This window comes from Fulmarus glacialis, unplaced genomic scaffold (genome assembly GCF_000690835.1).
Source record: "Fulmarus glacialis isolate BGI_N327 unplaced genomic scaffold, ASM69083v1 scaffold5192, whole genome shotgun sequence".
Classification (NCBI taxonomy): domain Eukaryota; kingdom Metazoa; phylum Chordata; class Aves; order Procellariiformes; family Procellariidae; genus Fulmarus; species Fulmarus glacialis.
This window is the reverse complement of record NW_009199772.1, coordinates 52,309-66,670: the sequence shown is the minus strand read 5'-3', so window position 1 is coordinate 66,670 and position 14,362 is coordinate 52,309. Positions and strand designations below refer to the sequence as shown.

At 44.5% G+C, this 14,362-nt stretch overlaps 1 protein-coding gene across 1 annotated transcript in view; it reads left to right on the top strand.

Annotated features, from left to right (window-relative positions):
* Positions 1-14,362, top strand: part of PRKCH (protein kinase C, eta) — a gene marked incomplete at both ends in the record, with an annotated part of 58,060 nt that overhangs the window by 1,065 nt on the left and 42,633 nt on the right. The gene's annotated exons all lie outside the window — the stretch shown is intronic.

Below are 14,362 nucleotides of genomic sequence, written 5' to 3'. Positions count from 1 at the left end.
TTGTAGATGTTCGGAGAAAAAAAGTGGGGGGGGGGGGGGGGGGAAGGCATTTCTTCTGGGTAGAGAAGTTGCAGAAGAGCTGAGAATTTCTGAGGTTAAGATAGGTATTAACTTTTTGAGGCCAGGAAGTTCAGCACGCGTGGTCAGGTAACCACCACAATAAAATCAGACGTGGAGGAAAGAGAGCTGACACTGTAGAGAACAGATAGGCATCTCGACTGTATCGCTGGGGAGAATGCTGGTGCTTTCTGTTCTCAGCCGGTGTCTGTGACTGAGGTGTGATGCTACACCTCTGGGGTCATTACAGGGAAATACCAGTTCCAGGATTGATTAATAGGTTTGGTACTTTTTTTTTTTTTTTTCCTTCTTACGGTGTACTTAGGTACCCTATGGTTAGGCTTGAGGTTCATGCACTAAAGGTGGTCTCTCTCAGACAGTCACTGATGTGATTGTGTGTCGGGCAGAGGGATCCAAGCTAGCCTCAAACGAGTTAGCTCAGGTATTGCTCCTGACAGCACAGCCAGAGCAGAGTTCATGGCGGGTTGGGGGCGTACCCACCTTCCCGGGCTAGTTGTGCCGCTGGAGAGAAACTGCTCCTGGGACTTGTGCTAAAACAGTTTTAAATATGGAACAGACCCATATGGGCCAGGGCAAAGGAGTGAGCTCGGGACAGAGCGCTGTGGTTTTGAGGGTTTTCTTCGTGTTGGTTTACTGGGGGCGTTTCCTCTTTGCTGTTGAGAGAGGCCCTGTCCTCTCGGGAGGCTGGCGTCCGAGTTGCACTGGGTCTGGCTACACGTGGGATTGGACTGCTCTGTTGCAAAGGTGGTGGCCTTATTTATGTTACTAAAATATCTATAATAATACTGCCTCCGGTGTGGATGCATGCATGTCCAGGGGCCCATTGTTGCCTTCATTTTATCCATCCTGCAGTGCTGATTTTTAGGACAGGTGCAGTCTGTGGTCCAAAATGCTTGTTTGGCCTTTGGTGAGGGAAAAGTCTCTTATCCCTGCTGGATAGGCACGTGTTTTATGAACTCCTGTACCTGTGAGTTGATGGGTGGGAAATCGGTGAGTTTTTTAACTAGACTGATGTAAACTGATGTTATATCTGGGCATATAGACAGAGGCTAAGAGCTACTGCTCTCCTTTTCAGTTAATGTCTAAAAATTACAACTGGGGTGGATTTAGTGGGGGGTGAGCAAGCATTCATCTTCTGTTCCCTTTCCCCTCTCCCCTTCCTTTTGACTTGCTTCGTTAGCATCTTGCATAGCGTGCAGCCAGGATCACATGATAACGGGGAACAGCATCTTGCCCTGATAATTTAATATGTCTTGATAAATCCAGCAAGGCTGTCACGGGGTTTTGTGTAATCAGAAGGATAGGAAATGCTGGTTTGTACTAACCCAAGGTCCATGAACTGCTGGCACGATACAAGACACCACAAGGGATTTGTAGATGATTTGCAACACCTCTGCTCTGAAATCCTTCATACTGCCCTTTTTCCATCCCCAAAGCAAAAGCACATACAGGCAAGGAAGGAATTAATGGAGTGAGGGGAAAATTGGTGAATCCTCAAAGTTTACCCTGGCTTACACTTACTTGGTTGTGCACGATTTTTCATTTTGATTTGAAATAGAATTTTTACGTTCACTTTTCAGAGACAAGGACAATATATTGGTAAACTCCAAATCCTCCTTGAATTGATAGCAGCCAAACAGGGCAGGGCAGGTGGTTGCCTCTGCTCCCTGAGCTCTCCTCTGGAGAGCCAAGCTGCCAGGGATTACCTGGGCCAGTCTCTCAGCTCACGTGCTGGCCCAAAAGTTTTGGCGTGAGCTCTCAGGCTCATGCTGCTCTGTCTGTAAATGTGGAAGAAAAAAAAAAGTGATTAGTTGTAACACTGGTCACCACCTCTTGTGAGAACTGTGGGAAGTGTCAGCGGGAGGCAAGTAGGAGCAGTTGGTGTGTAAGCATTGGTGCTTCCCAGATGACTTGCAGGTACATCACTGCAATTATGACCCCAAACACTTATGCAGATGAGTAAGTGTATGGACACGAACTGCCTCATCAGTAATGCTCATACACCTGAGTCATCCCACTGGGTACTAGGACAGAGTTCTCTTAAAATCCATGTTCCAGAGACTTTTCAAAACTGACCCTTTTTCTTCTAACCATTTTGATTGTTTTCTGAAGTCTTTCTAGTAAACACATTAGCACTGTCTAGATATTTTTTAATTTGTGTAGTAGATATTAAAGACATTTGACTAACTTTGCGCAGATCAAATCTGTAAGAGCTTATCAACTTTAAGATCCTTCTCTCTGTTTCCCTTTTTTCATATTTACTTGTCAAGTTGCAGAGCAGTAGTTTTTATTAATATTGTCAATTAAATGCCATCTTGCCTTCAACATGCTGTAATGCAGTTAAAACTGGGAGCGATCTCTCCGGTACTGTGTTCTTTCTGGTAGGCATTTTCCTGTGTGGGTGTGAAATTGTGCAAACCTGAATGGTAGCATTTTACACAGGTGCGCATGACCCTGCCAGGTGCAATGCAGTAGAGAATTAAGCTGGCTGCTATCCGAAAGCTGTTCTGTTATGATTTACTTCAGGGTTGAAACTTGTCTTTTAAAGCATTTAATTTTGCTCTAGCATATGCTAAGATCTTTTTACTCGTCATGTGCATCTTTAAAAGGTAGTATCTTCTCTTTAGCTGTCTCTGAGTGCAGTATAGGAAGCAGTCATACGTCAGTGAAACAACATAAATAATTTGGAGTACTGAGTGTAACTGAAAGGGGAGATGTTTACAATACTTAGGATTATTCCTGTGAGTTTTATGTAGTAGCTGAAGTAATTTTTAAGCTTGGGGAAACACTATTTACAGATACTGAATTGCATTGTTACTAGGGAATTACTTAATTGCAATTGTAGATTGTAAAAATTGTTAGTCGCTGGGTAGAGATGTTATCATTTCTAGGACTTTAACAAGAAGTTAAAATTAAACCTTGATCTTGAAGTAGCGAATTATCAGAGTATACTGAAGGAAATTAGATAACAGATGCACTATAAGATTAATGAGCCAATTGCAACTTCCTGAGGAGTTTGTTACCATTTGCTCATGTGTGCAGGAAGAGATTAAGACAAATAATTCTCATGCATTCCTTAACTTGAGCTCTTTCGCCTGTATCCTTTCCTATGATTTTTTTTCTTTCTTAAGGCAAAAAGAATTGTGTTTTACCCGTGTTTATATGCAGTTGTATTTACTGAACATTACATTGAAGAGTTGAAGGAGAATGCAACTTCTTCCCCAGACCATCATGACCTTGGCAGAGAGCCAGGGTGCTGCAGGCCAAATACGGTATGGTTGCTTCTTGATTTAACTCCCGCTTTGCTGCAGAGTGTTCTCCAGGTGGGCAAAACTTGCATCAGGAAGCCAAAAATACTTTATAGCTGTTGACAGAGGATTTTGCGATGCAGTGTTTTGTGTCTGCATCAGCCTGTGCCCACCTGTAGAGATGGACTGCAGCTTGTAGAGAAGGAGTAAATGGAGTCTCCTTCCACAGGTCAGTAGCAGGCTGAGATAACAATAGCAATCTGTCCATATGATTTCTGTTTCCATGCATGTGACAACCATGTACATATGCAGATCTCTGATCTGTGCGAAAGTCACGCTGCACATTAATTGCAAACTAGGCTTGAGTAAACTAAGCTCCTTCCCTATTTCTTGGTAAGTTTTAAGTTGTTTCTGTAGTTATTATTACTGATATGCAGTTATTACGTTGAATGGGAATAGTGGAAAGAAAAACCCACTGCAGAAGATAAGATGGTTTTGGAAAGCTACCAGAATTTCAGCTTCTGTTTCTTTCCTTCAGCATACAGCTGTCCTTTGGCCCTACGAACAAACCCTTCAAAATGCCAGCAGAGTCCCATGCACCAAGGCTACCCGAGTGTGCCTTGCAGCCTAAAACAAAGGCTGTAATAAATAAAGGAAAAATTGTGTCTATTTGTCAGATACTAAATAATCCTGGGGCATATGATGCTAGTAAGAGTTTTACTGCTTAAGGCAGATGAGAAGGACTGGAGCTGAGTGCGTCATGAAGAGCTGCATGCTTACTGCCCAGTTTCAGCATCAGAAGTTGAGCTAGTTAGGAGTCCTATTTCTTGCTCATCCACGAGCTCCTCCCCAATAAACAGACTGACTGGTAACTGTGAGCATCCTTGGGGAACATAGGCGTTTTGCCTGAGAGTGTGTTAGACGGAAAGGTTTGGTCAAAGCACGAGAAGCGCCAATTTCCAGTGGTCGGAGCCACTGGGATGCTGGTAGAGGTCTGTGGGACTGGAGTTCATGCCCTGGCTTCGAACTGGGTACAACAGAGTATGAGTATGGCTCGCCTTCGTGCAGCCGGGTGCCTGGTCCTGTTGTGGTACTGGATTTCTAGCACATTCCTTAGTCTGTTTTTCCATAGCTATGTCTTGAAAACTGTTTCTTTGATGCTGTTGGAGTTGGGAAGGGATCTGGGAATGGCGGAGGAGTGTGTAGGAGAGGAGCACGCTTTCCCACCCAGTGCAGTTTGGCTGGGAAAGGCTGTGCAACTATCACCACGTCGCTTTCCCTGGCTGCGAGCAGCCGCTGAGCCGAAAGCTCAACCCAAACCCCACTGAAAGGTACCCAGGCCCTCTGGCTCCGCAGCGTGGTGGGCACATAGGTTGCCGGCTGGAGCCCAGTCTGCTGCCTACACAGTTGGCTCGTCAGCCGGCGCTGCCTTTGCCTGCCAGCCCATGCGCCGGCGCTTCGGCTCTCCGGCTTGGTGGCAGCTTCTTGGAGCGGGCGGCTGGTTGAGGCCCAAGCTCATGTAGTCACACAAGGTTTTCTGGAGTTGTTCGTCGAAGCCCTTGCTGATGTGGTTGCTGGGGTGCGGGGTTGACTTTGATGCCAGGGTTAGCTTTCTATTTCTGCTGTTGCCTGTTGCTCAGCTGGTGGTTTTGCTGCTGAATTACCTGCAAGCCCCGGTCGGAGGGAGAGGGGGCAGGCCAAGGGCTGATGCCCATATCTCCTTCAGCAGCATCAGTCATGGCAGAAGAAGCTCCTGAGGGTGTTTGCAGACCCATGCTCCCAGCCCTGGGGTTGCTCTTTTCAGACAGGCTGTGTGCGGAGGAGGAGGAGGAGGGGGCCAGTGGGGTGACTGCAGCACAAGCGAGCCCAGCACCCCCGGAAGCTCTGTCCCCAGCCCTGCTCTCTGCACCCCGTGGGCCTCGCCTCACTCTCTTCACATTTTATATTTCGCTTTTACCACAGGTCTTTCTGTCAAAATGCATTTCATCCAGGCTGTCCGAGGCTTTCTGTTTGGAGTATTTTCTGAGTAATGATTTGGTTTCTGGCCATTTTGAGCTTATAGGCAATAAACCCCACAGAAAAGATTGTCAAGGGGGCCGTTTAAGCTATTGAAATGCCATTAGAAAGTCTACTGGTTTACAGTGTAATTCAATATGAAAGCATATCCCTTACTAAAGTGGATAAGACTCTCGCCCTTTCTTTGCAAACTATTAAAGCTCCTTTGATGTTTTAGGCTTGATTGTAGCTATTGTGCTTTGCTAATACAATCAAGAAATCCAGGACCTTTTGTGTAACCATGGAGAAAAAGATGAGCAGAAGAGTTATCAAGTGAAATGAGTTGCTGGCAGCTTTTCCTAAAGGGTTCTGGATCAGGCGTCGCGCCTTCTTGCCTCCCAAATCTCAGCCTATTTAGGCACACAGTTAATATATGTCAAACCATGCTGCAGACTTATTTTCTTCTGAAGACAGTGAGCAATCTTTGTTCTGATCACTTATTCCGCCCCGGTGTTATTTGTGGGCCTGCAGAGAGAACCAGGCTCGAGTCCTGGATAACTAACCAGCTCACCAGGCGGTTGTTCCTCTCCTGGGCCATGCCCTCGCTGGAGCTGGTACGAGAAGCCCTGGCTGGTTGCAAAGGAAAGATTTGCTTTATAATTATATCAAAGATAGCAAACGTATGTCTAAAACAAAGTGCATCCTGAAGCATCCAATTAATGTTGCTAAGCCACTTAGGGTAGGCCAGACAAACGACTTAAATTTCTGCAATGCCAATGACAATTTTTATGCTTTGACATCACGAGATGTTCTCATAGCTCAGGAAAGTCAATCGCTGAGGAAACCATACTGCTTTATTTTGAAAGCCAGCACCACGAACAGATGGAAGTCAGGTTTCGTGGCGTTAGCGCGATGCTGTGCGACAGCAAGCGTTCCTCAGCAATTCTGGCGCTACCGATATTCACCGCTAAAATCTCAGCGTCTGCGCTGGGCCCAAGGTGATGGAAAAAATTGCTTTTTCACTGCCCTGCGAGGCCTTGTGTGCCCTTGTTAATGTTACACCAGAGGCATCTAACCGATGACCAGATCTATCCCACGGGCCTGCCAGAGCAGTTTTACCAGCTGCCGGCTCGTTCCTGGGGCTCCTCAGATGTGGGGCCGGGGGAGATGCAGGGAGAAGGGTTGCTCTGGCAGCCGTCAGCATGTTTTTGGCCACTGTCTTCCTCGTGGGAACCACTGCATCTCCAGAAAGCCTTGTGCTCTCTGGCCCACCGGTGATCCGTGTCCTGATGGAGGGATGCAGCCGTCAAGACAGAGGTGCAGACAGGGGATGCCTGCGTCTTGTCTGTGTGACAGATGCATGTCACAGCCAGGGTTGTGTCCTACGAGTGCCACCTTGCAAACCAATGGAGCCCGGCCTGGGAAGGATGGCAGCTCTGGGCTGCACAGACGCAGGGCATTTGGGACTTCAGGTTTGGGATAAGATTTCAGCTTGTCCACTGGCTCTCCTTGTCGCTGGATGGACATTTCTGTGCTCCATTAGACGGTGCAGACCTGCCCTTCAGGTGAGCGCAGCTTGCGCTGGAGTAAGAGCGTGCTGCTGCTATGAGTGTAGTTACCCAGGAGCTTTGCCAATAGAAAAAAATGTTGGCAGGGGAGGAGGGAGGGGAGTGTGAACCTGTAGATGACATTACATAAAGACTTTTTCTTGGTGTTCACCTGCCAAGTTTCGTAAGTATTGAGTTTCATGAGTGAGTGGATTGTATTTGTATCAGTGATAGGGTGGCAGCTCTCCAGACTCCTTCCAGGAGAGGTCTCCTTGCTGTTGAACAGACAGGAGGTGAAGTACTGGTGCAGAAACAAAAGTTGGGCAGCTGTGGTAGCTGACTTCAGTTTGTGAGATGGGCAATAGAGTATTTATTCTGTTTTTTTAACCGACATGACAATGCTGTGTAGGCCTTAGTGGAATTTTTTTACTTTTTTTTTTTTTAAAACTTCTTAGTGCAATACAGATATTTCTGTCAAAAAGAGAAGAGGAGGAAAATACGTCCATGCAAGGCATATTTCTAAACGTGTGATTTGGTGTGTATCACATGTCTGCTGTGCATTTAAAAAAAAAATAAATTGATAAAATCATTTGCAGTGTGAAATCACTTGACAGATCAGCAGAACCCTCTCAGATGGAGGTGAGTGAGGGAGAGGATGTGAGAAACAGGCTGTGTATCTTTGCTGTCCCAGGACATTACACCTAGTAGTAAGAATTACACTGACAGATAGTCTGACAGTGTGCATTTAGGGGCTGAGGAGAGGTTTGAGATGGTAGTTCCATATCTGAACATTGACATGTTTTTCCTGCCTTTGTCTCAGATGTTTAGTACCAGCCATCCTCAGAGGCAGGATTTTGACTTGTCAGCTGGTCTGATGTGGTCTGAAAAAGCCCCTCGTACCTTCCTACAGCACTTCTGGTTTCTAGCCCTCTCTTTGGCCTGCTCTGTGGTTTCTGTTTTTCCTTTGCTTGTTTCTTATTTTTTTCTTAGGTCTTTGTCATTAGCCTCCAGTTTAGCAAAGTACTGTATTTTGTGTTTTTCTCTTGAGTAAATTTAATTTTACTCTGTTGTGTAAGCACGACATCACTTGTAAATTAAAGTCTTCATATGCACCTCCACTTGCTTGAGTATCTTAAACCTCCTACGGTAGCAATGGGGTCTTAGTTTGGGAATCCTTTTATAGCTTTTGGATAGAAAATATGCCATCGTTCAGTTTTATAGATGCTGTAGTAGGTTCCAGCAGGGACCAGTCATAATACGGTGAGTGCTGTAGGTGTGAGTCAGAGAGAGACGTGCACTGTCAGAAAGATCATTTAGGGTTGTGTCAGTTCGCTGGAGCTGGCCAGCTCTACGGTCTGGATAGGAAAGAGGGTGACAGTTTTACAATGACTGTAAAGATCAGCATGGGATGTCTGTACTCCTAAATGCTTTTATCTGACACAATAGTTGCAAATAAATGCTATCTCCGATAGCATTGGAGTTGGCTCGTCTATGTGTGAGTTAGTTTCTAGAGTGATTCTCTCCACCTAGACTGCTCATCCTATACTAAATGTATTCAATTCTGGGCTAAGTTCCTTCAGAATAACGAAGGTCTTCTAGATCAAGGACAACTAATGAAAAACTAGCTTTTCCTGTTTGAATTCCTACTTTGTCTTGCATTTATTTTCCTTGGTAAACAAGGCCATATAACTTGTCATTTTTTTTCCCCAGAATTGAAGAGCAGAGGAAAAATATGTTGTTCTAAGCGGTGAAATCTGGGGATTGATTTACTGAATGTTTTCCTCTATTTCATATCCTTTAATTCTTTTAAAATTTAAATGCTTTAAATCTGAAGAAGAGAGGGAGAAACCTTTCATGCAGTGGGGCCCAATTCTTATCCTTCCCTCGCATGTAAACTCTCGCACACTCCATGAGAAGCTGCTCTCCATACCTCACCTCTTTCTGGCATCTATTTTTAATAACATTGACGTGGAACTCGTCTTCCTCCTTTCTTACTACTTGTAAAATGTCACTCTGTGAAAAGCGTGCCTGTGTCTTCTGTGAGATTTCAGCAGAATAGGAGCCCAGTGCTTGCCTCTGCTTTTGCTTGCCAGGTTTACATGGGTGGGTTTCCAACGGCACCAATGGAGTTATGCTGCCAGCTTTGCACCGGTCCAGTTGGGAGAAGAGCTGGCCACATTTCTTTCCTCCTTCTTGCATGCAACAAGGGTTTACAATGATGCTGGGTTGTACATTATTTATTGAGCACAGCGAGTGCTCATGGAGCTCTGAGAAAGAGGAAGCAATTGGGTTCCGTGCAATAAGTTTATTATCTAGGTCATTCACAGACTGAGACATCTAACATTAATATATTCAATGAAAATTTATGCTGTGAGGCACTTTGCTCCTAAGCCTGGAAGAAAATATAACCATGTGAGGAAAATGTTCCTGTGCGGTCCAAATCCCTGGTGAGATTTCTTGTCAAAACTACTGGGCTATTGAATACAAAAGCTACAGTGGTGTCGAATGTGTAGGGTGATCCTCCATCTCCTAATAGAGCTTTTTTGGGAGTATTGCTGTTGATAATCAGTTGCAAGATGGAGCCCCACACCTATCACTTCATTATCTGTTTACTTAATAACAGTAAAAAGTCCAGTGTAGGAGCTTTGGGTACTCCCATAAGAATTGCTTACGAGACTGGCTTGTGAGGAAGGGCGACTGGTTGGAGATTGCTGGAAATGACCCTACAGTCAGTTTCCTTTCTCAGAAATTTCAGCCCCTTGTTTCTGCAAGGAACTCATGATGTGGCAGCTTACAGACCTATGCTAAGAAAAAATGCTGGTTTAAATCTTCCTTAACGTAGTGGGATGTAATTGTGGTGGTTTAGCAGCTATTATACAAGCAACTAAGCTGTTCTCGTTTTGGTGTGGAGCAAAACTGGGTAGAAACCCAGCTGTGCTAGGATAAGCCATTTTCCTCTCAAAAATTAGCCCCTATTATAATAACCCTATCAGTGCTTAATGATAGTAACTCATTTTGACCACATTTTCAAATAATTAGCTCAAGTAACATTTAGCCTGTCTTGCCACTAAAGATGAGAAAGTTTTTCCCCATCTTCTGGATTCTAGGAAGGAACATGTTTCGCTTTCCTTTGCAAAATCTTGCTGAATAGTATTTTAGCGTGAGCCTAGAAGAGCATCAAGTTCATTGTGCTCATGTCCAAAAAAGGAGCAAGTTCTAGAGCCGTGCTAGTGAGCCCAGACAAAAGGGATATGATGCAGACAGAAGAAATGGGCAGCGATGTTACAGAAGCAGATATGGTTTCTCTTGCGTGTTCCAGATCTGTATAGGCTGGGGCTAAGATCTCTAGCTGTAGCTGAAGGACAGCGGGACCCCTGCATTTACTGTTACAGTGCTGTCTCTACAGGTCAGGATTCACTGTATCTGAATCCTTAGGGCTTGTCGTTGTCTTGGAGTGACAGTGTTGGAACGTAAACTCTTGAATTCTAGAGTGTCTGGCAGGCTCGGAAATAAAGCATCAAAAATGTAGGCTATGCTGCAGATCCTCACAGAATGGTTTTCAGCCCCTTATAGTCAAAATATGTTCATATGCTAGTATGGATGAAACCCTCTTCATTTGGGTGAATGCTTACAACGTCATCCAGGCTAGGAATGGGTTTTGTTTAACCATGGTGGAGCACTTTTTCAGCAGGCTTGTGACTTGTGAGCTCTGGCAATGTGTACAGGGCAGATCTAGGAGGATACCCAGCAGGTTTTTGTCTTCCTCTGCCCCACGGGCAGTCGCTGTGCAGCAGGAGAGGTAGAGTGCTTCCTGCTCGTGTCTCTGCTTCTCGCCTACCCCATTTCACAGCCGAGCTTGCTAAACAAAACATGAGTCAAAGGCCGAATGAGTTAATGTGGTGGGCTGTGAACTGTGGTTTTGGAGTCGTGCGAAAGCAGAGTCCATTCTGCTGCCTTTGCAGAGGAGTGGTGACGGCCGGAAGAAAAGGGGGGGAAGCTTTGGGGCTGGGGACAGTAATCTCAATTTGATCAAAGCTTGATACCAAGACAGCTTTTCCCTTTATTTTGTTTCTACTAAAGAACTTGGTTAATGATGTGTCAGTTAATAATCAACCCTATGCTCTTCCCAGCAGTCAGCTACAACCTCTGTTGGACATGTACAAAACCCTGCTCTGATGTTACCTAAGCTCCACTGAAGGGGTGTTGAAGCCGTGTCTTTTAGCTTGTCTTGGGTGAGCAGTTGCTGCGTGTGTCTGCACCTCTGCAGGAGCGCAGGATGTTAATGCTCGCGGTATAGAAACGCCCGTGAATGCGTGTGTGTTGTGGGGCAGAGAGGACACCATGCACGCTCATTTCAGTTCTCGCTTAGTGCTGCGTTTAACGAGGAGAAATCCTTTTGACTGGTTGTGTTCCCTCTGGTGACCGCTTTGTTGGGTAAAACTCTTAGTATTAAGAACTTTAGAACTCCAGAATTCTAGAAGAACCTTAGAATGGAGAATTGAAGCTATATCCAAAATCATTGGGTGGTTCATTTCAGAATTGCACTTTTCTGATTTTGTCAAGAATAAAATTATAGGGTCTAGATGGATTTCTTCGAAGAGAAGCAATGATCATTCAAGTCATCACATGTTTTGGCTTATGTGGATGCAATCTCAGAAGGTTTCTGATGTGTCCTTGCAAGTTTGTCATTTCCCTTTATCATAGAGAAAAGAGTGTTTGTGATTAATACGAGGTCAGTGGATTTATTTCTATATATAAATAAGCTTACTGCAAAGAGACTTGCCTCAGCAGTGGATATGTAGTGCTCATTGTTTTTAAGCAATGCCACTTCTTATTTTAGTAACATTTTGGAAGTGTTTGTTCCTGTTTTGAACATTAACATTAGGTGAGAAGAGAGCAACGGAGACTTGCTGGTTTTAAACAACCTTTGGTGCCCCTGTGCTTGGCTCCTGGAAGATTGTTCAGAAAGAATCTTCCTGACCTCAAAAAAGCCCATCAACATTTTCTCAGTATAAGTTTTGTGGTTCATTTCTAGGTTGACTAACAGTCTCCTTATGTTAATAGTCCTGGGTGTATGAAATTTTATTTGCAGAGAAATATGGGTTTGGTTTTTTTAATTACTTCAGCTGCACAAAAATACTCTTTATCTGTGCCTGATAATTTTTTTCACTGTCAACGATAAGAACAGGACCTTTTTTCCTTTTTTTATATATATGTGCATGTGTGAGAGAGAGAGAGAGAGAGATATTTTTTTTTTTTTTTTTAATTTAGCCTGTAAATGGGTAGTTGCAAAGTTCTATGCACATATAGTATTTATTCTTACTCAATCTCTAACAATATTAAGCAACTGTTTCCACAGGAACAGTGCTCTTTACAATAGACAGTGTTGTGGCTTGCTTCAAAGCCACAGTCAGAACATGTAGGTGTTTGAAGAGTACCAGATCTTTCCATCTCTCACTACGAATTTTCCAGTGGGTCATTACTTGTTCAGACTTTCTATCTCAGTATCCGAAACCACGCCAGTGCTTCATATTACTGTGTGGTAATGTCCCAGAAGCCTTTCAAGTGCTGCTGGGCTGCAAGAGGAATCCTTTAGATTCATAAAAAGCTGAAACTCATGGTGCAGCGGTGGTAAGGATCTAGTCAGCAGCTCCAATGCAGCTCGTGTAGGATCTAACTCTTCGCTTCTGTAATCTTATCTAGGGCTCTTTCAATATCATGCATATTAGGAGTTGAACAGCATTAGGTGTTTTATTATCTTTCTTAGGGGACTGCGTTTGTAATGGTTCACTTCATTGGATGTATGGCAGTTATTAGAGGGACTGTATCTCTTTCATTTTCTTCCCCCCAAGGTCGTTGCTGAGCGTCCTGCTGGTACAGAGGAGAGGGGCTGTTTGACTGGCTTCTCAGCTTTATATTACAGGGCTCGGTAAACCTTAAAGAAGGGAACTTACTTGATTTTATTTTGAAAGAAGATAAATGCTGTCCAAGGGATTTCTGTCCTCAGCTGGTGAAAGCTCTCTGGTTAAAGTTGTAAGACTAAAATTGATGTGACTTTTCCTGGAGTGGACAAAATTTTGCCTTGGGAATTAAGGTAGTGTGTCCCCCCTCAGCAAAGCCTGTTTGTCAATGGGAAGAGGAGCATAAGGTCCACATTAGCAGTGCCACCCAGGTAGGGAAGTACTTTTCTCCAGAAGGGAATTTATACTTTTAAACGTATTAGCTAGTGGGCCGGAGTTAAAATCATGTATGTTTGTAATATAAAGCACACACAACACTGGCTGTGGCACAGACAAAATGCCAGGCCTTCCATTCACAAAGAAACTAAACATTTATTGAAAAGGGAACACGACAGCAGTTCTCCTACGTATGATGGCCTTGTAACGGAGCCTGTCCTGCTCTTGGCTTACCTAGGATTGCCTGTGCTTGGACTTGCAGTGATTCCCAGCAAAAGCTCTGTTTGAACAGAAGAACATTTATCTGCAGCTTTGCAGGTGATGTTGAGCTTCGGATGGGGAATGTGGTCAGCATCAGGTTACATTCTCGATTGACATGTGAGCAAAACCACTCCAACCATGTTTTGACCTTTTCCTCTACAGACCTTTTCTGGGTTCCCCCCCCGGCTCCTTTTTTTTAATCCAAGGTACATCTTGGTCACATTGGTTGAGAAGTGCTTCCTCATCTTGAAACCATGCTTTGGAAAGGGAAAAAGAAATATTGAAAAGCGGAAATACGTGACAACATGCTGTTGGTAGATGCCAGCAAGCTGCCTGTCAGCTTGCAGTTGCATGCAAACCCCAGAAGTGCCTCCTCCTTCAGATGGAGGCAGATGGCTGGGTCAGCTGAAACGCATATCCCAGTGACACGGCACCTCGTCACCCATCCGGGGGCCTGGAGAAGGCTGGAGGCCAACGCTTTTCAGCTCCTCCCCGTCTCAACTCAATTGCTGGAGTCACAGCTATGACTTTATAGTCACAAGTGGGTAGTGAGATCATCTCTCTCATGAGGTAGATGAGGAAAACTGTAATCACAGACCTGATGGGACTAAAAATTGGTCTTGGACAGTCTGTCTCTTACTGCAGTGCTTGCCTTCAAGATTTCGGGACTTTTGTTTTTTTCCTCCCTAATCCTTTTTTGTACAAATATACAACCCAGGGTCCTTCACTATGAAGAACCTCATCTATGCACCCTTTTTTTAACTGCTGTTTTACAGTAATATTTTTATTGTATACTTCCCCCTCCCCCCCCCAAAAAAAAAAACAAAACAAAAAAAACCAAATCCCAAAGAGAAAAAAACCCACACAAACAAAAACCACCATACAAATAGGATATGATCTAACTTGGCAAAGCAAACGTTGGCAATGGCATGTCCTTTCTGGGTGTTGTCAGCTGCGTACTGGATCCCAATCTACATTCTTTTTGCTGCATGAAGACTTGACTGTGACTCCCAGTGCTGGACCTCGTGGGATTACAGCGGAGACATGAGCAGTAACA